We start from the raw sequence: 20,515 nt of genomic DNA, 5'->3' as shown, positions 1-20,515 counted from the left end.
TCATTCCCTTTCCCCATAATATTGTACTATAAATGCCTTTATTAAATGCTTTACATTAAAATAATTAGTCTTTGATGATTTTTGGAACACACTCTGGTCTCCGTGCGTGGGTCTCCCATCCTCCTCAATTTTTTAAGTCACCAGCCTCCACTGGCCTACACATTTTCTAAGTTACCAAACAGTACACAAGCTCTCAGTTCCAGTTACTGGCTAATAAAGAAATCAACTCACATCATCTTCATCAGCATCATGTTCATCAGCAGATGAGGAAACGTCTTCCTTCTCAGAATGATCTAATTCAACATCATCAGAGGAGTTGTTGATGCTCAGTTTGCTCCTGGTCTTCTTGATTGACATCCATGGTATTGCAGCGTCAGGAAACACAGAGGCGAAATTTTCACAAAATGTTGCTGTTATTTTTTTGTCTGTGTTTTGAACACTTTGTTAACCTGCTTAATTAACCAGGAGCGTGCAAATAATTCCATCTGCATCTAAATGGAACTGTGGTCACTATGAAAACCTAGGAAAACACTATGGAGCACCACTAACGACAAACCAGGGTGTTGCCAGATAAGATTTATTTTCTGTTATTTTATACCTCAATGTTCTCTACATTTCATTGCTAGACTACTCCGAATCATAGAGTTGGCTCTAGCTTACTACTCCACAAATTGTTATCCTTAAAAAAAATCCACACATTGACTTTGTTTCAAAGAGCTTTAGCCGACTACTTGAGTAAATTTGGTGTGGAAAGTACATTGCAGTCATGGCTGTCCTCTTGTGGACATTCAGAGCTATGATAAGCTATTGTATGGGCCTCATGTGCTGTGTGAAGTTCTCTCTCTCTCTCTCTCTCTCTCTCTCTCTCTCTCTCTCTCTCTCTCTCTCTCTCTCTCTCTCTCTCTCTCTCTCTCTTTCAATTCAATTCAGTTAAATTCAATGTACTTTATTGGTATGACGTAACAATGTACATATTGCCAAAGCTTACTTTGGAGATTTACAATATTAACATAATTAAATAATAATAATCAATATTGTCAACGAGACAACAGTAACAACAATAATCAAGGGTCAAAATAACCATACCTTGAGCAATAAGAATAAGCATAGATAACATGTACAGGTTGGTTGGTCTCTCAGACACTGTCCCTCATCTTATGGCAGGCAGACATGTAGTGCGCTGCCAACATACAGCTCTCTGCGTCCTCCCCCAGCAGGACGGGTATCCTATTCTCATCAGAGTGGTCTTTGAAACCTTGAATACGTTTTTCAGATTTGGGGAAATTACGCTCTCTAATTGTTTCATATTTTTTTACATTTTGTCAGGAAATGCAGCTCTGTCTCAGGTTCTGCTGTGGTGCAGTGGTTGCACAGTCTTTCCCCTACAGGGAGACAGGTTTCCCTGTGTCTACCCTTCTCAATGGCAAGGCTGTGCTCACTGAGCCTGTACTTTGTCATGGTTTTTGTAAGGTTTTGATCAGTAACCATGGTCAAATAGTTTTCCATGGTGTACTGTCGATTTAGGGCCAGATAGCACTGCATTTTGCTTTGTGCTTGTGTTTCCCAATAAGTAATGTAGTTTTGTTTTGACTGTGTTGTATTTTGGTTTATTCTGATTGATTGGATGTTATGGTCCTAAGGCTTCAGTGTGTTAGTAGAACAGGTTTGTGAACTCAGCCCCAGGACCAGCTGGATGAGGTGACTATTTTATTTGCTCTGCTCTTGGCATTGCAGGGCTTGGTAATGATATGAGAAGGGGTCACTGTATTGTAGATGTTTCTAAAACTTAATCGTTCTTTTTTTAGTGTTTATTATTAGTTGATATTGACCTAATTCTGCCCTGCATTCATTGTTTGTAGTTTTCCTCTGGATATGTAGGAGAATATCACAGAACTCTGGATGTAGGGTTTAAATTGGGTGTTTATCCCACTGGGTGAAATCTTGTTTTGCAAGTGGACCCCATACCTCCTTTCCATAAAGTGCAATTAGTTCAATGACGCATTCAATTTGTTTTAGCCAAATGTTTATAGATATTTCAATTTGAATTAGCTTTTTAATGGTGTAGAATGCTCTGCGTGCTCTCAGTTAATTCACTGCCTCATTAAGGTGTCCAGTTTAGCTTATTTTTAAACCTAAGTAATTGTAGTGTGTGAAGTACTCTATATATTTTGTATCAATTGAGAACTTTGGTCTAATTCCCTGAGATCTGGATCTTCTCTGGAAAATAATTATTTTTGTATTTTGAGGGTTTACTTCCAGGGCCCAGGTCTGGCAGTACTGCTCTAGCAGTTCCAGGCTCTGCTGTAGGCCATGTTCTGTGACAGCAGGCACAGGTCATCTGCGAAGAACAGGCATTTAACCTCTGAATTGTGGAGACTAACACCAGGGCTGAGAATGTTTCTAGAACAGTGGCCAATTCGTTGATGTAAATACTGAAGAGAGCAGGGCTCAGATTGCAACCCTGGCGAAGGCCTTGCCCCTGGTTAAAGAATTCTGTTCTTGTCTTTCCAATTTTGATGTTGCACGTATTGCCAGTATACATGGATTTAGTTATGTCATGTTTTACCCCCTACACCACGTTCAATAACTTTGTAGAACAGTCCTGTATGCCAAATGGAATCAAATGCTTTTTTGGAAGTCAATAAAGCAAGCGTACATTTTGGTATTATTTTGGTGGATATATCCATCTATCAGGGTGTGTAGGGTGTAAATATGATCAGTCATGTGATGTTTGGTATACATCCAATTTGGCTTTTACTCAAGACATTGTGCTTATTAAAGAAGTTTAGAACTCTTCATTTATAATACTACAGAAAACCTTCCCCAGGTTACCGTTCACACAAATGCCTCTGTAATTGTTTGGGTCAAATGTGTCTCCGTTCTTAAAGATTGGGGTTATGAGTTCTTGATTCCAGATGTCAGGGAAATAACCTACACTCAGGATCAAATTAAACAGTTTTAATATAGCCAATTTGAATTTTGCACTAGTGAATTTGAGTATCTCATCTAGGATGCCATCAGGTCCGAATGCTTTTTTTTAATTTGAAGGCCTGAAGTTTCTTATAGAGCTCCTGGTCAGTAATTGGGGAGTCCAATGGATTTTGATTGTCCTTTTTAGCTTTTCCTAATCCATTCAACTTGTCATGAATTTGGCATTGATCTGTGTTTGCATGAATTTGAACAGTGTTGTAGTGTTTTAAAATGGGTTGTCCATATGTCACCATTTGTTTTGCTAATTCCATTCATTTCGATTTTGCAAAAAGTTATTTTTGTTTATGGACTCCTCAATTAGTGTCAGCTGCTTGCTGTTGTACTGTTCTTTTGGGGTTCTGAGTGTACGTTTATAGAGTTTTAAAGTCTCACAGTAATTAAGGTGTAATTCACCATTATTTGGGTCTCTGTGCTTTTGGTTTGATAGTGTTCTATGTTTTTTCCGTATAATTTTACAATCTGCATCAAACCAGTATTTTTTGGGTAGTTTTTTTATCAATTTCAGTTGTGCTTCTTTTGGCATTTGCCTGAATATATTGTTGATGTTTTTTACTGTTAGATTGATGCCTTGTTTACTGTGAGTGGATGTGGTATCCAGAAAGTTATCTAAGAGTGTTTGGATTTTTTGGTTACTGGTTTATTTCTGGTATTCTTCTGTGCTGTTTTTGGCCCATCTGTATGCATTTCTGATGTTGTACAGCTTACTGGGCTGTGAATGTCTTGTTGTTTCCATGTCTGTTCTTTTGAGGAACAATGTAATTTGTCTGTGATTAGACAGATGTGTTAGTGGCTTGACGGTGAATGAGCTGAGAGAGAAAGGGTCAATGTCTGTAATCATATAGTCTACTGTGCTGTGGCCAAGAGGTGAGCCATAGGTGAATCTCCCAAAAGAGTCCCCTTGTAACCTACCATTTACAAAGTTTAGACCCATGCTTCGATAGATCCCTTCCGTTGTTGTTGATGGTGCTGTCACTGTTGTTTTTATGGGGGAGATTAAGACAGTTAGAAACAGTATGGCCTGTAATAAAACTATCCCCTCGCGTGGTCTTTAGATCAGGTAGAGTTCCTGTGTGCGGATTGATGAGCACATTTCCAGGGCCCTGGAAATGGCACATGTCTTCCTCAAGGGTGAGGAATATCTCCTCAGAGTAATATGGGGATTTTGAGGGAGGGATATATATTGCGCAAAGTAACACATAAGTATATTTTTTGGGAGTGGATCAATTAGATTTTGTAGTTCGGATTTGTACCAAATTATGAGTCCTCCAGAGTGTCTGCCTCTATTGACAGAGCTGTGTTTCTGTGAAGGCACAATTACCTCTTTGTAGCCTGTGGGATAATGAGTGACAATATCTGCCTTACACCAGGTCTCCTGCAGAATGATGACAGCATCTTTAAGATTTTTTTTTACTCCAGTGCTAAAGTCTTCAGTCCAAAGGTTTAGGTCCTGAATGTTCCACATGCTAACTGATAGCGATTTCATGTTGCAAAAAGAAAGACAGTCCAAAGGTTTAGGCCCTGAATGTTCCACCTGCTAACTAATAGCGATTTCATGTTGCAAAAAGAAAGACAGTCCAAAGTTTTAGGCCCTGAATGTTCCACCTGCTAACTGATAGCGATTTCATGTTGCAAAAAGAAAGACAGTCCAAAAAACATTAACTACTAAGTTGTTCAGAGCGAGATAAACAGGATAACAGTAAACATCTGTTCTCTTTTTCTTTTTCCTTCTTCCTATTCATTCAACTTTTAGTACAATAGCTATGTGTGTGTGTGCGTGCGTGTGTTTAGTGCAGTTTAGTGCAGATGTATTGGAGGAGCTGTTTAATCCTACAGAGTTTTCCTGTCCTCTGAGGGCCTTTGCATCGCTGCGCTGGTCCTGCTGTTGGGCCCTGTGGAGTGGAGGGGGGCCAGGTCTGGGCCGGGGGGCTGTCTCGGGTCTGGTAGAGGTGGTGGTCTGGTATGGGGTAGTAGGCTGGGCCCGGTCCAGTCTGGCTGCGCCGATGGAGGTGGTAATTCTCTCTGGTGGTGGGTGGGGCCTGTGGGGTGCACTGGGTCTGGTGTGGCATTGAGGGTGCCTGGGGCTCCTTGGTGGAGGAGTGGTCTGGTAGGGGTCTCTGGGTGGTCCTCTGTCCAGTGCGGCATGGGTTTTTGTCTACCAAGTGCCACGTCCTTTAGAGACTTGGCAAACATCCCTAATGTTTGCTTCCTCAGGTGGGAGTGATCGTGCAGGTGCTCTGGGGTGAATGTTGGGTGGTGAGCAACGTGTACGTTCGGGAGTAGGCCACACTCTCTGGTGATGTCAGCGTTGACTTTCTGAATGGTACGGGGATGAAAGTCTTTGCAGGACAGCAGAGTGGAGATGGTGATTTGGGAGTTGGGGAACCACTTAGAGGCCCTCTCTGCTACTCTGTTGACCAGGCTGCCTACTCTCTCCTGCTCCTCTCGCAGGTTGTTGGTGCCGGTGTGTATAATAATGTGGCCTAGTGTGCCAAAGTCAGGCTTTGACAGGATGTGGAGTGCATCCTGCGTTTTTGGGCACCATCTTTTGGACACCTTGTGATGGGGGAAGAGTTTATCCTCTTGGATTAGATTCCTATTTGAGTCGATGAGGATGGCAACCTCAGTGAGTTTTACCAGAGGGACTCTGTGCTGCAGCACCCTGTTGATGACAGACAACCCCTTTGCCATCTCCTCCTTTACCTGCACTAGCTCTCTCCTCATGGTGGCCTTTACCTCCTCAAGTGCTGTGGTAAGGCTCTCTCTCAGCTCCTGGACAGAGTTCTTCGGCTGTGTCCTGCACTGGTTGATCTGGTTCTGTAGAAGTTCTGTGTCTGGACTGGTGGTGGTGTAGCTGGGGGACTGCTCCTTCAGCTCAGTAACCCATACCTCTAACAGAGACGGCCTGTCTCTCAGCAGGCTGATGGTGGTGTGGTCATGGTTCTGGAGGTCGTAGGCAGGCAGGGGGGAGGATAAACCTGTTGCGGGCCTGGGCTCCTGCTATTGGAGTGCCTGAGGTGAGGGGAGAGGTCGGGGTGCTATCCTTGTCCTTTTTGGTTTCCGGTATCTTCCCTAGGGTGGGGAAGTCCTTCACAAAAGAGCTAAAATTGATTATTTCCTTCTCTGATTTGATATCTGCAGGATTTTTTTTTTTAAAGCGTCTGAAAGTCTACTGCAGGTGCTGCTGGCGCTGCCTCAGTGGCCATGTTGCTATGGTTACCACCAGTAAATAGTTGGAGCTAATAAATTTGAATTTAGCTTGCTAGCACAAGTAAGGAGCTGTTCGTCTGCGTGACTGCCTCCTCTCTCTCTCTCTCTCTCTCTCTCTCTCTCCACAGTTGATGGTACAGTAGGGGGCCAACAGCGCAGACAGCAACCTACTGTACGACTCCAACAATATACACTTTCTTCATGACATTTCTGATGACAAAGGAAAGGAACCATTCCCACATGGAGAAAGTGCAGTGCTTGTAGTCCATCTCTCTGAGAAGATTCCAGAGCGGCCCACACAGTTTTCCCACACCCATTCCCTCGGGCTCTCAGAACTTAAGAACGTTAGAACTTCTGCCACCTTGTTCAGTGATTCACTGGAGAACATTGTGTCCTCGCCTTTTTGTGTTCGGACTCGGAGGTAATTGAGTCCTACTCTCATGATTTGCCAGAATTCAAGAACAGCACCAATGGCTAAATGGCGACAGATGAGACCTATTTATTTTCCCTCAAAATACCAACACCAAATTCCGTCCCCCAAAAATAACAACACCATCTATATGTATAATGTACGTACTTTGAAAGGTCAACAAACGGCACCACTTCACAGTCCCAGCCTTTGACAGGGAGGGTTTTCAGCAGGTCCTGTTGTTGAAGTCAAACTGCCTGTCCCTCTTTTCCATCAGGTCCCCCTAAGAAGCATTGATCAAGATTAATTGCTCAAAAAGACCCCATCAGCAAGCCTTGTCCACTCTGATTAGGCACCGGCAACGTTCACCCCTTTGTCAGTGCGCAAGGTGTCCAGCGCTTTTGTCTGGGAGCACAGAACCCAGACAGAAACCAGACAAGCCCAAGCTGCAGATTTACACAACAGATTACGCCTGTCAATGGCGGCTCCGGCCCAAATGGAGCGCCGGTTTGGATAGTTTGGATAGTCACTGTGTGTTTACTCTGTCCAGGGTTTTCTGTTACTCGTCTGTAGCCATTATCTGAGCTTCTGAGTCCCAGCCGGCACTTTAAGCCTATCATTTCCATGTGGGGTTGTGGGGAGAGGGGACTGCTGGGAGAAATGAAAAACGTGACAACAAAGTTCTCATGTACTGTATCTCTGGTGCTTCTCATACTGTTAATTAGATTAGACAATGTGCGTGAGATGCAACAAATAAAAAATGCTGTCTCACAATACCTAGCCTAGGGATGTACTGTATTCATTGTAGAATAGGTAGGTGGCCTAGAGGTAAGCGAGGCAGCCCTATATAGCCAGAGTGTGGCCAGTTTGAATCCCAGTCCAGGCACTAAAAGAATGGAAACTGAACTTTCAGCTGGAGGGCTGCTGGTTTTAGATCTCCTACCCTTATGCTTTGGAGCAAGGAACTTAACATAAAACTACAGTACCTCTAGGGCAGTGCAGTGTACTGAGGCTGGCCCTGTGCTCCTATGGAAAGGAGGATGATAAGAGGCTTCTGAAAGTTACTTCTGGGTAATGGTCATTTAAAGATATTAGACTCACGTGAGAGGCAAATATTTGACAGAGATAATCCCTGACGGGAAGGCACTGGACGTACATTTTAAGCATAATCACTCTTAAATTGCATTCTTGTGCTTCAAGGCCATCACATTTGATTCACACACAACACAATCCACATCTAGGTCACTCCCTGTTGAGCCTCAAAATGAGCCCTCCCAAATCTCTAAGATTCACCTACTGTAAATCTTTAAGGGTAAAGTTCAGACATGAGATTATTATTATTATTATCCATTCATAACTTAATACTAACAACAGTGGGTTGTAAGAGATGAGACATTCCTGAAGGGGAGATTTGGGTTGGCTTTCAAAGTTATGATTATGACCTTACCATTTCAAGGGTTTGTATCATTATGGGATTATCTTCTAAAAGTCTAAACCGTGGGGGTGTGGTACTAAGATAACATATGGAATTGTTTCAAAATATTGAATTTGGCCTTTACTACTATAGAAACGCATTTATTAACACATTCATAAATAGCAAAAAGACAGTTAGAAAGTAAATCATAAGGAATAAGGTTTGGAAGTGTCTGTTCTATATCTAGGATAAATATTAAATTGAGAAATATTATCAGGAAATATTTTTTGTACACATATTTAATCCCTTATTTTTGTTGACAGAAAACTACTTCCATACTTCCGTTTGTTTGTAGGGGTTACCTTCAGATGAGTCCCGCGGTCGTAGAGCGCTGGAATTTGAGAGGTCATAATAGTTTGGACACTGCAGACATTTTCGTGAGAAGACCAACTTTCAGGATGTCTCATGGTCTGACAAAAACCGCTGCAGCTCTGCCACCTTCTACCGCAGATGCGGAAGGCCACCATAGGCAGATGTGGTAGATTGAGACTCAGCCCATGCAAAAAAACTGATATCGCTAGTTTAAACTGACGGATTGTGTATTATGTTAAATTCTCTACTAATGAGCGTGAGGTTAGAATGGGCCCCCAGGCTGCTGATTTCATTGAGGAAATATAATGTGGTGGTGATCAGAACAATGTGCAGAACAAGGTACAGTAAGGATAACAATGTTTCTGTATGACAATATTTGAAACTGTTATGATGTAGGGCCTATCTTACAGTTCAAATAAAGTGCTACCCAATGCTCTTATGGCAATGCAATGGCGCCATACAGTAGATTTCATCCCTTTAAAAACAATCGATTTCAGCCCTTCAAAGTCGAAGAAGAAAATGAAGACAAAGATGGATGGATAGATGGATGGTCTTTGTCTGAATATTCAGCAAATTCCACTGGTGCAGTGTATTGTAACTACTACAATAAAACTATAGATACATCTAAACAGTGTGAGGATCATTTCCTTTCTTTCCATTACAAATAGCTCCCTTCTGCTGTAGCTGACCTATCTGTCTCTCTGCTTCCAGGAGCTGTCCGAATCCCTCAAAGAATCCCAGGCAGCTCTGAGTCTGTACACCCTGGATCCCATGACTTGGATGAGCCCCGTGACACAGGACAGTTCCCAGTGAAAGGAGGCTTTAATATAAGTCCTACACTGTAATTAATCCTCTCTTTGTCAAAGTAATATCCATTTAAAAAAACTTGTAGGCAATTCACTAGTCCATCCCCCAAATTAGTCCCATTATCTATTTCTAAATCAACTGTATAGGAGGAGGGTGGAATGGGGTGGGGGGGAGAATGGGTTTAAGGAAAATTGTGTGTGTGCGTGTGTGTGCAGGGGCATCATGCACCCGAAAAATCTGAGGAGGCACAAAGTACATGAGAATGGCTGGGAGTGGTCCAGAGGCCTTGTCCCTAAATTGGAGAATTTAGCATTTTTTTCAAACACCCGAAACACCTTTTTTCCTGCGATCTAGAGCCAGTAGGCTGCAGTCACGTTTTTAAACTGTGATAAACATTGGAACAATAGACATACTGCGGTGAGGGGATTTAAAAGGCACAAGACTCCAATGATATCATGTGGATATCAGAATTAGGACCAGAGAGGAAGTCAATCTGTAATCTTAACCTTAACCCTAACCCATAATTCAGTGTTTTGCAATGATTCATCTAAAATGTCATTTCTTTGATGGGCGATCTATGATTTATTCATAGACATCACATGCCTTATGTTGGTACTATAGTCCACACATTGTCCACTCTATGGGATCAATCCAACCAATCACTTGGCTCAATGGAACAGAATGTAAAGTGAGGACACATGATCATAAGGGCAAGCAATAGATGGTTTGTGTCCCAATTATCTCTCCTTCCTCCCAAAGTTTGCCCTTGTTCACTTCACTTCCCTTCACTGATTTGAAAGGAAATGACTGGTATAAGAAATATGGTGGAAACTCCCACTAGGAGATATTATTGGCCTACAAAGAACTCTTTTAACATCATCTGAGGGTAGAAGGGCCAGATTCCTGGATGTACATTGTTATCTCTACTGTGACGTAAGGAGCGAGACACAACATGATTTGCAGACACGCATAATGCTCCCTCGAGAGTCAACATGTCTTCTCAAGTCCCAATATTATAATTGTTTCTGTTCAAAAAACTTTGGTGTCAAGGCTGAGCAGGCTAACGTCATCGTTCTTGTTTAACAGTTGAGTGTTCTTTTACTGTTTTATCTCAACACGTTTGAACTGCATGTGGCCTAGGGAGGCTGCGAGCTGACTGGGTGTACAAAGGGTTAGTGTTTGTTAAAGTACAGTGGGTACCAACTGTTTTGCTCCAGGGAAGAGTCGGAAGAATGGCTTTTGTATAGGCTTTTTTTCAATTCAGTTTATGACTATATTGGAAGTAAAATGTGAAGGATCACGAATGTGGTTGATGATAGATAGTACAATGTCAGAGAAAACTGACTGTCTAAGAATAACCTATTCACATTACTCATTTATCCTTGTTACTTTTCTTCTCAATGAGAATGCTACTAAGGTAAACAAAAGAGCATGTGGGTTATGAAAATTACATTGTGAAAGCCAATGCCTAAACTTTCCAATGGCTGTCGGGCATTCACACTCGTGACGGCCTCATGGAATCGGGTTCCTTTGTTAGGTTAATTAGTTATCCCATGAAGAATTCAACAGGTAAGGTTCACGGCAAACCACCAACTGTGACCGGCCCGGTGTTTACCATCCCAAGATCACAACAGATCAGTTTAGAGAAAGGTGTAGAGGTGATGTTATAAAGTCATCATATAAATGGGTAACATTTTACTTAAAGACAACAGGTATGATCCATTCTGATCTGGTTATGATACATTGTAAGACATGCCATAAGCATATAGCCTATGAGCCCTTTTTAATGTATTATCTCCAGTCTAGACCTGTCATTCAGGGCAAAAAAAATGTTTTTGCAAAATGTAGAGCCCGACATGTTTTGGGGGTGGGGGGCTTGCCTGTTTTGCGTATTATTTTGGCATTAACATATCAGTTTGCAATCAATGTAAAAAAAAAAAAGATATCATAGAGTTAATGCCGCATGCAAACATGGTCTCCAAAACGCAGGTGTTTCAGCCTAGCTCAGTGCTTTCTGTGGTGGGGCAAGCCAGCAGAAAATACTGAGCTTTGCGTCGTGATTGGCTCAGTGTTCTGACACTACGTCACCGCCAAGTCTAAGGGTAGACTTTGAAAATTCGAGCCCTTTGGGTGCTGCCATAGAGTTACATTAGAAGTGCCCATCCAAGAAGGCTCAAGGTCATTGGCCAGAGATAACATTTTGTCAAATCACGTTATATCTACAGTAGCTTGGATTGGACTGATAATGTCAACATCATACTTTCAAAACCGTAGCTAGCAGTCGTCATCATGAATCAAGTCGACAATCTACTGGCAAATCCTTTTTAATCCTTGTCATATGAAGAGAAATAATGAAGAAAATTATAGATAAAATGTATCGGTGCTCATGAGTTGGAAATCGCAAATCCAAATCAGTCAGGTTTCAAGACTGGTCATTCAACTGAGACTGCTCTTCTCTGTGTCACGGAGGCTCTCCGCACTGCTAAAGCTAACTCTCTCTCCTCTGCTCTCATCCTTCTAGACCTATCTGCTGCCTTTGATACTGTGAACCATCAGATCCTCCTCTCCACCCTCTCCGAGTTGGGCATCTCCGGTGCGGCTCACTCTTGGATTGCGTCCTACCTGACAGGTCGCTCCTACCAGGTGGCTTGGTGAGAATCCATCTCCGCACCACGTGCTCTCACCACTGGTGTCCCCCAGGGCTCAGTTCTAGGCCCTCTCCTATTCTCGCTATACACCAAGTCACTTCGCTCTGTCATATCCTCACATGGTCTCTCCTAACATTGCTACGCAGACGACACACAATTAATCTTCTCCTTTCCCCCTTCTGATAACCAGGTGGCGAATCGCATCTCTGCATGTCTGGCAGACATATCAGTGTGGATGACGGATCACCACCTCAAGCTGAACCTCGGCAAGACGGTGCTGCTCTTCCTCCCAGGGAAGGACTGCCCGTTCCATGATCTCGCCATCACGGTTGACAACTCTATTGTGTCCTCCTCCCAGTGCTAAGAGCCTTGGCGTGACCCTGGACAACACCCTGTCGTTCTCCGCTAACATCAAGGCGGTGACCCGATCCTGTAGGTTCATGCTCTACAACATTCGCAGAGTACGATCCTGCCTCACACAGGAAGCGGCGCAGGTCCTAATCCAGGCACTTGTCATCTCCCGTCTGGATTACTGCAACTCGCTGTTGGCGGGGCTCCCTGCCTGTGCCATCAAACCCCTACAACTCATCCAGAACGCCGCAGCCCGTCTGGTGTTCAAACTTCCCAAGTTCTCTCACGTCACCCCGCTCCTCCGCACACTCCACTGGCTTCCAGTTGAAGCTCGCATCTGCTACAAGACCATGGTGCTTGCCTACGGAGCTGTGAGGGGAACGGCACCTCCGTACCTTCAGGCTCTGATCAGTCCCTACACCCAAAGAAGGGCACTGCGTTCATCCACCTCTGGCCTGCTCGCCTCCCTACCTCTGAGGAAGCACAGTTCCCGCTCAGCCCAGTCAAAACTGTTCACTGCTCTGGCACCCCAATGGTGGAACAAGCTCCCTCACAACGCCAGGACAGCGGAGTCAATCACCGCCTTCCGGAGACACCTGAAACCCCACCTCTTTAAGGAATACCTGGGATAGGATTAAGTAATCCTTCTAACACCCCCACCCTCCCCCCCAAAAAAAGATATAGATGTACTATTGTAAAGTGGTTGTTCCACTGGATATCATAAGGTGAATTCACCAATTTGTAAGTCGCTCTGGATTAGAGCGTCTGCTAAATGACGTAAATGTAAATGAGTGGCAGAAAGCCACTGCTAGTGATGGGGAAAGGAAGCTTGTGACTACTTTATTTTTGAGAATCTTCAGGATTGTCAATAATATTGACCCCTACCTTTTTAAGAAAAAAAAAGTATTACTTGTTAACAAAATCACTTTCATACAATGTAGATCAGTTTTTTTTGTTATTTATTTTATGCAGTATAGAAGGTTGCCTGGCGGCCATGTTGGAAAACCACTGCATCAATTCTTAAGACAATAACAGTGGCTACTCCAAGCTGCATGATATAAGCTAACCTGGTGGCCCCAGGTTAGCTTATAACAGTGCCAAAAAAAGTTGATTCATCATCATGGTCAATTTCTGTGCTGTATTTGGCTGCTCTAACGAGGCAGGAAAGACAACGGGAATGTTTTTATTCAAGTTTTGGGGGAGCTATTTTTTTCCCCATAAAAATGCGCCTTAAGCATTGCATTCATCTATCATCACATTTTCAGACTAATGTAAGACTACTATTCCTAATGTGATGAGTAGATTGGATAGTCATAATTTATTAGGCTAATAATATAACTCAGTCTAATCACTGTGTATGGCTGAGCGCGTAGTGGCATAGGCCTATAGACTACAGTATTTCAGAGACGTTTCTTTTCTTTCCTTTGCACTGAAAAAAATGTGGCCTTCGATAAACACATTTAATGCAATTCTACTACACTTTATATGACTGGAGACATTAGCAGAATATTTTTTTATATGACAAATCACAGGGTTGCCTATGCCTACTCCGTTGACACTGACAAACAGATCAATAAAAATGACGTCTTGAAAGCAACCATCTAATAATATAGGCCTATGAAAAGGGGAGACACACATTTTACAATATGACATCCATCTATCCTGAAGAAGGACATTATTGTCCAAAAAAACTCCAGTGGCACTGAACCAATGACAAATTACTGAGAACTTTATCCATAAGAGAAGGAAAAATGTATGGACATTACAGCGTATGACAAAGGCCTCAATGGGATAAGACAACCTGCAGTGTTGACTATTGGTTGTTCCAGCCCAACAATAGATTATCTGTATATGACACTAAAACACCTGAATGAATTAAACACAACCAAACAATCAGGAGCCCTGGTGGTATAGGTGACCTGAAGAACTGATATTCTAAAATCAGGTGTGCTTTTAATTTGTTTATGTACTGTAGGTTCACCAGCTGACCTCTATCAAGACGCCTATGTCAATTGGATTCCCACTGTGAAGATGACACAATTCTGCAGCAGCATCAGTTTCTACTTCAACTAGTTTGTCCTTTTCCAGATATGAAAGGAGAAATCCCTCAGTTAGATAAAATGGTTGTCATATGCTGTGCCTTGGTAAATCTGAATGATTCTGTTGTTCCATTTGAGTAGAGAGCACCTTCACCTTGTCGTCATGACCAAAGTGCCTCGAATGAAGGTTGTAGCAGAAATTGCATTAAACAGTAACACAGTCTCTGTGTAATTTATTGATGTACACATGTATGAATATATCAAATGTAATTAGGAAGAACATGTAAAATACTATTGTTTATTATATTGTAAACATACTGTACTATAACAATAGGCTATATTGTTGTATGGGTGAAATTAAAAGTATTTGGTGTGTCATCTCTGCTTTGCCTTGCCCCATTGAATAAAATGTATTTCTTATAGCCTAACTATTCTTTCTATCTTTTACAATTTAAACACATTTAGCATAGACAATGTAAATGTTGTGGTAGTCTTAGGCAAATCATCTTCATTATCGTAGTGGCACAGTGTGCCACTCAGGCTTTCTGTGAGAAAAGCATCTGGCATTGAACTCGGTAGTAGTTCTGTGTACGTTTTAAGATAAGGATCCCATCATCTCCTACTTCTAGACATTTCACTACCTAGGATTGGATTTGCACTAAACAATTTCATGTCCACACAAGGAATGTACAAAATCTATTCTAATCTAAAATCACCTTCCAGGAATTATGTACAGATCCTTGCGACATGGGGCCGTGCGCTATCATGCTGAAACATGAGGTGTTGGCGGCGGATGAATGGCACGCCAATGGGCCTCAGGATCTTGTCACAGTATCGCTGTGCATTCAAATTGTAATCGATAAAATGCAATTGAGTTCATGGTCCATAGCTTATGCCTGCCTATTCCATAACCCCACTGCCACCGTGGGGCAGTCTGTTCCCAATGCTGACATTAGCAAACCGCTTGCCCACATGACACATGGTCTGTGGTTTTGAGGCCGGTTGGACGTGCAGCCAAATTCTCTAAAACGATGTTGGGGGCAGCTTATGGTAGAGAAATGAACATTCAATTCTCTGGCAACAGCTCGGGTGGACATTGCTGCAGTCAGCATTGCTTTTGCTCGCTCCCTCAAAACTTGAGACATTTGTGGCATTCTGTTGTGTGACAAAACTGCATGTTTTAGAGTGGCTTTTTATTGTCCCCAGCACAAGTTGCACCTGTCTAATGATCATGCTGTTAAATCAGCTTCTTGATATGCTACACCTGCCAGGTGGATGGATTATCTTGGCAAATGAGAAATGCTCTCTAACAGGGATGTAAACAAATTTGTGCACAACATTTTAGAGAAATAAGCTTTTTGTGCATATGGAACATTTCTGGGATATTTTATTTTAGCTCATGGAACATGGGACCAACACTTTCAAATTTCAAATCAAATCAAATGTATTTTTATATAGCCCTTCGTACATCAGCTGATATTCTCAAAGTGCTGTACAGAAACCCAGCCTAAAACCCCAAACAGCAAGCAAAGCATGTGAAAGAAGCACGGTGGCTAGGAAAAACTCCCTAGGAAAAACTCCCTAGAAAGGCCAAAAACCTAGGAAGAAACCTAGAGAGGAACCAGGCTATGAGGGGTGGCCAGTCCTCTTCTGGCTGTGCAGGGTGGATATTATAACAGATGCATGTTGCGTTTATATTTACAACTCTGCTGCCAGTATAATGGTGTAAATGTACAGGGGAAAGTTTTACAGTGTGTATACTGTCACCCCCTCACCCCCTACCCTCAGATGACTCTATGTGACCATTTACGATGTCATCGTTACCTTGTTCTCAAAGATCCCTTGGGGTATTACCACTGTTTTCATTTTACTACTAGCTGACATCATAGTGGTTCTGGGGTTGTCTAATGAGTGAAGTCACCATCCTATTCCAAGAACAAAGGGTTATTTTTTCAGTCAGTACCATAACAATCTGCCTGAAACACACACACATACGTACTCACACACACACGTACTCACACGCACACACTCACACACACAAACCCAAACAATTCCAACTTCCAAGAATGGTGCGCCTTTGACATATCTGACATAACTTGTGTCTGTTTGTGTCGATGCGTGGTTATCAAATCTCGCTGTTATGAAAATATGACCCTCAGAATGACATGTAGGCTTCCTCTCAAACAGACAGACAGACAGCTGACGCTACCCTGACTCTCTTGCCTAAAGATTCACTCCTCTTATGAGCTCAAACACTAACAAAGAGTAGAGCAGTTACAGAGCTTCGGGTTAGTGGTCAATTGAGGAGTAGAATTCAAACATGATTTATACATTTTTCAATCAGCTTTTTGAATTGAGAAAGTTCTCATTTGATTGACCTTAACCATGACAATAACTAAAGCGAATGGAGTCAAATATATCCCTATCTTGGTCTCTTGTAGAGATAAACTTACATGGATACTGTGTTCTATCAAACAGCTTGTGAGCCTGCAGGACCTTCACTTGCTAAAGCAGTGGATGCTGTGAACAGAAGGCTGCCCTACATATCACACAAACTCTATTAGGAACAATCAATAAGACTGTCTGCTTAGGCTGCAGAGGGGCGGGAGAGTGTGTGTGTGTGTGTGTGTGTGTGTGTGTGTGTGTGTGTGTGTGGGGGGGGCGGTGGTGCTTGTGCATACACTGCTTGGTCATTTATTCAGACAGGCAAGTCAAATTGTGGCAGAAGGGGATAGGGACACAATGCACTGTGAGCATGAGTTAAACCTTGTACCACAAACTGAGACATGAAGAAAGGAGGGGGGGGGGCTTGTGCATACACTGCTTGGTCATTTATTCAGACAGGCAAGTCAAATTGTGGCAGAAGGGGATAGGGACACAATGCACTGTGAGCATGAGTTAAACCTTGTACCACAAACTGAGACATGAAGAAAGGAGTATAACAATAGAGAATGTTGAAATTGAAAAGATGCTTGGGAAATAAATACACACAAGCACAATCTAACTAATTCTAGTTCACTATAATCCAGTTAAACATACAGTACACAAAAAACTGCCACGATCTTGATCCCTCTCTCTCTATCTCTCTTTTTCTCTCTCACAGACACAGACACAGACACACAGACAGACACACACATACACACACACACACAGCACCCTGCCTGTTTCAGAGTGCACATGACACCTACTGTGAGAGAGAGCTATTGTATGTCCTTGAGGCACCTGACAGTGCATGGTCATCAGAGCAGGTGCTGAGGTTACATGGGGACAGGGAGGATGGGAAGGGAGGCTGGGAGGGAGCCTGGAAGGGCAGCCTTGGGTCAAGCTACCAGGCTCAACACACTGATATGTAGGATAGCCCTAGGTCTCTTTCAATGGTCGGGAGAGGTCAATGTGCCTCAGCTTTCTTTAAAAGGTTATCTAATTGGACATTTGGTACTTTGTGCCCTTAATTGCCCACATGCCAAATAGTCTCAAAGGCTGAGAGTGGTACGTAAACAGAGGCTACTCCGTTTAAGATGTTTAAAGGGAAAGGGGAAAGGAGATGCCCAGTCAGTTGCACAACTGAATACATTCAACTGAAATGTGTCTTCCGCATTTAACCCAACCCCTCTATAGGCTTATATTTAATGTGAATAGGGATTTCCATTTATTTCTTTTTTAGGGGGGATTTAAGCACAACCAGTCGCTAATTATTGATTAATAAGGTAGACTAGCTGTAATATCCATGAGGGTTTGTATTTTTATTTTAGGGATCCCCTTTAGCTGATACTCTTCCTGGGGTCCAAACACATTAAGTAGCATCACACAAAAAGCTACAAAATAAAACAGTACATCATATAACATCACTACATCACCACATATCTATAACACAAAATGTATAATACCCCCATACACAAATATTACAATGTATGTTTGTGTAGAGTGCATGTGCTATCATGTGTGTGTCTCTCTTCATAGCCGCGTTGTTCCATAAGGTGTAGATATATCTGTTTTTTAAATCTGATTTTACTGCTTGCATGAGTTACTTGATTTGGAATAGAGTTCCATGTAGTCATGGCTCTTAGTTCTGTTAATTTCCCAGAGTCTGTTCTGGACTTGGGGACTGTGAGCTATGTGCTAGTCATTTCAACAGTAGTGATGCAGTCAATCTCTCCTCTACTTTGAGCCAGAAGAGATTGACATGCATGTCATCGATGTTAGCTCTCTGTGTACATTTAAGGGCCAGGTATGCTGCTCTGTTCTGGACCCACTGTAATTTTCCTATGTCCCTCTGGATTCAGAACATGAAGTGAAATGGAACAAAAAGTACAACCTTGAATTCAGTGAAAATATACATTTAGTGTCAGACGATGATGCTACAGTAGGATATATCTGTAGGACAAACATAAATATTGTTTTTTACATGCTATAGCATATAGCCTAAATGCCTAGGTCTACACGCAATATGCATCATTGAAACAGCTTGCCCAAGTCAAATAGCCTTCCAAAATAATAAAATGTGTGTGGGACCTGTTTAGGCTGGTCATATAGACCTGTTGTAGGCTATAAACTACACTAGACTGTATGTTAAAGTGCATTCGGAAAGTATTCAGACACCTTGACTTTTTCCACATTTTGTTACATTACAGCTTTATTCTAAAATTGATTAAAGTATTTCTTTCCCGCATCAATCTACACACAGTGCCCCATGACAAATTATTTCCAATCAATTGAATTTACCACAGGTGGACTCAAATGAAAGTTGTAGAAACATCTCAAGGATGATCAATGGAAACAGCATGCACCTGAGCTCAAATTCAAGTCTTTCATTTTTTAGACATTTGCTAAAATTACTAAAAACCTTTTTTCGCTTTGTCATAATGGGGTATTGTATGTAGATTGATGAGGAAAAAAATCATTTGAGCAATTTTAGAATAAGGCTGTAACATAACAAAATGTGGAAAAAGTGAAGGGGTCTGAATACTTTCCGAATGCACTGTGTATACCCCTTCAAATTTTTGGATTTGGCTATTTCAGTCACACCCGTTGCTGACCGGTGTATAAAATTGAGCACACAGCGATGCAATCTCCATAGACAAACATTGACAGTAGAATGGCCTTGCTGAAGAGCTCAGTGACTTTCAACATGTCCCCCTCATAGGATGCCAATTTTCCAACAAGTCAGTTTGTCAAATATCTGCCCTTCTAGAGCTGCCCCAGTCAACTGTAAGTGCTGTTATTATGAAGTGGAAACATTTAGGAGCAACATCGGCTCAGCCACGAAGTGGTAGGCCACAAAAGCTCACAGAATGGACTTGCCGAGTGCCGAAGCATGTAAGCTCGTAACAATCGTTTGTCCTCGGTTGCAACACTCACTACCGAGTTCCAAACTGCCTCTGGAAGCAATGTCAGCACAAGAACTGTTTGTCTGTAACTTCATGAAATGGGTTTCTATGGCCGAGCAGCTGCACACAAGCCTAAGATCAGCATGCGCAATGCCAAGCGTCAGCTGGAGTGGTGTAAAGCTTGAGCCATTGGACTCTGGAGAAGTGGAAACGTGTTCTCTGGAGTGATGAATCACGCTTCACCAATTGGCAGTCCAACGGACAAATCTGGGTTTGGCGGATGCCAGGAGAACGCTACCTGCCCCAATGCATAGTGCCAACTGTAAAGTTTGGTGGAGGAGGATTGATGGTCTGGGGCTGTTTTTCATGGTTCGGACTAGGCCCTTCAGTCCCAGTGAAGAGAAATCTTAACACTACAGCATACAATGACATTCTAGACGATTCTGTGCTACCAACTTTGTGGCAACAGTTGGGAAAGGCCCTTTCCTGTTTCAGCATGACAATGCCCCTGTGCACAAAGAGAGGTCCATACAGAAATGGTTTGTCGAGATCGGTGTGGAAGAACTTGACTGACATGCACAGAGCCCTGACCTCAACCCCATCAAACACCTTTGGGATGAATTGGAACGCCGACTGCGAGCTGGCCTAATTGCCCAACATCAGTGTCCAACCTCACTAATGCTCTTGTGGCTGAATGGAAACAAGTCCTCGTAGCAATGTTCCAACATCTAGTGGAAAGCCTTCCCAAAAGAGTGGAGGGTGTTATAGCAGCAAAGTGGGGACCAATTCCATATTAATGCCCATGATTTTGGAATGAGATGTTCGAAGAGCAGGTGTCCACATACTTTTGGTCATGTAGTGTATATAAATTATGCAACTGATTGTACACTAGGCTCATGTGGTTAGATGGCTGCATCTTTTTCAAATGCATGGCAAGCAGCACATGCACG

Source organism: Salmo salar, chromosome ssa16 (assembly GCF_905237065.1).
Source record: "Salmo salar chromosome ssa16, Ssal_v3.1, whole genome shotgun sequence".
NCBI lineage: Eukaryota > Metazoa > Chordata > Actinopteri > Salmoniformes > Salmonidae > Salmo > Salmo salar.
This window is presented reverse-complemented; position numbering follows the sequence as displayed.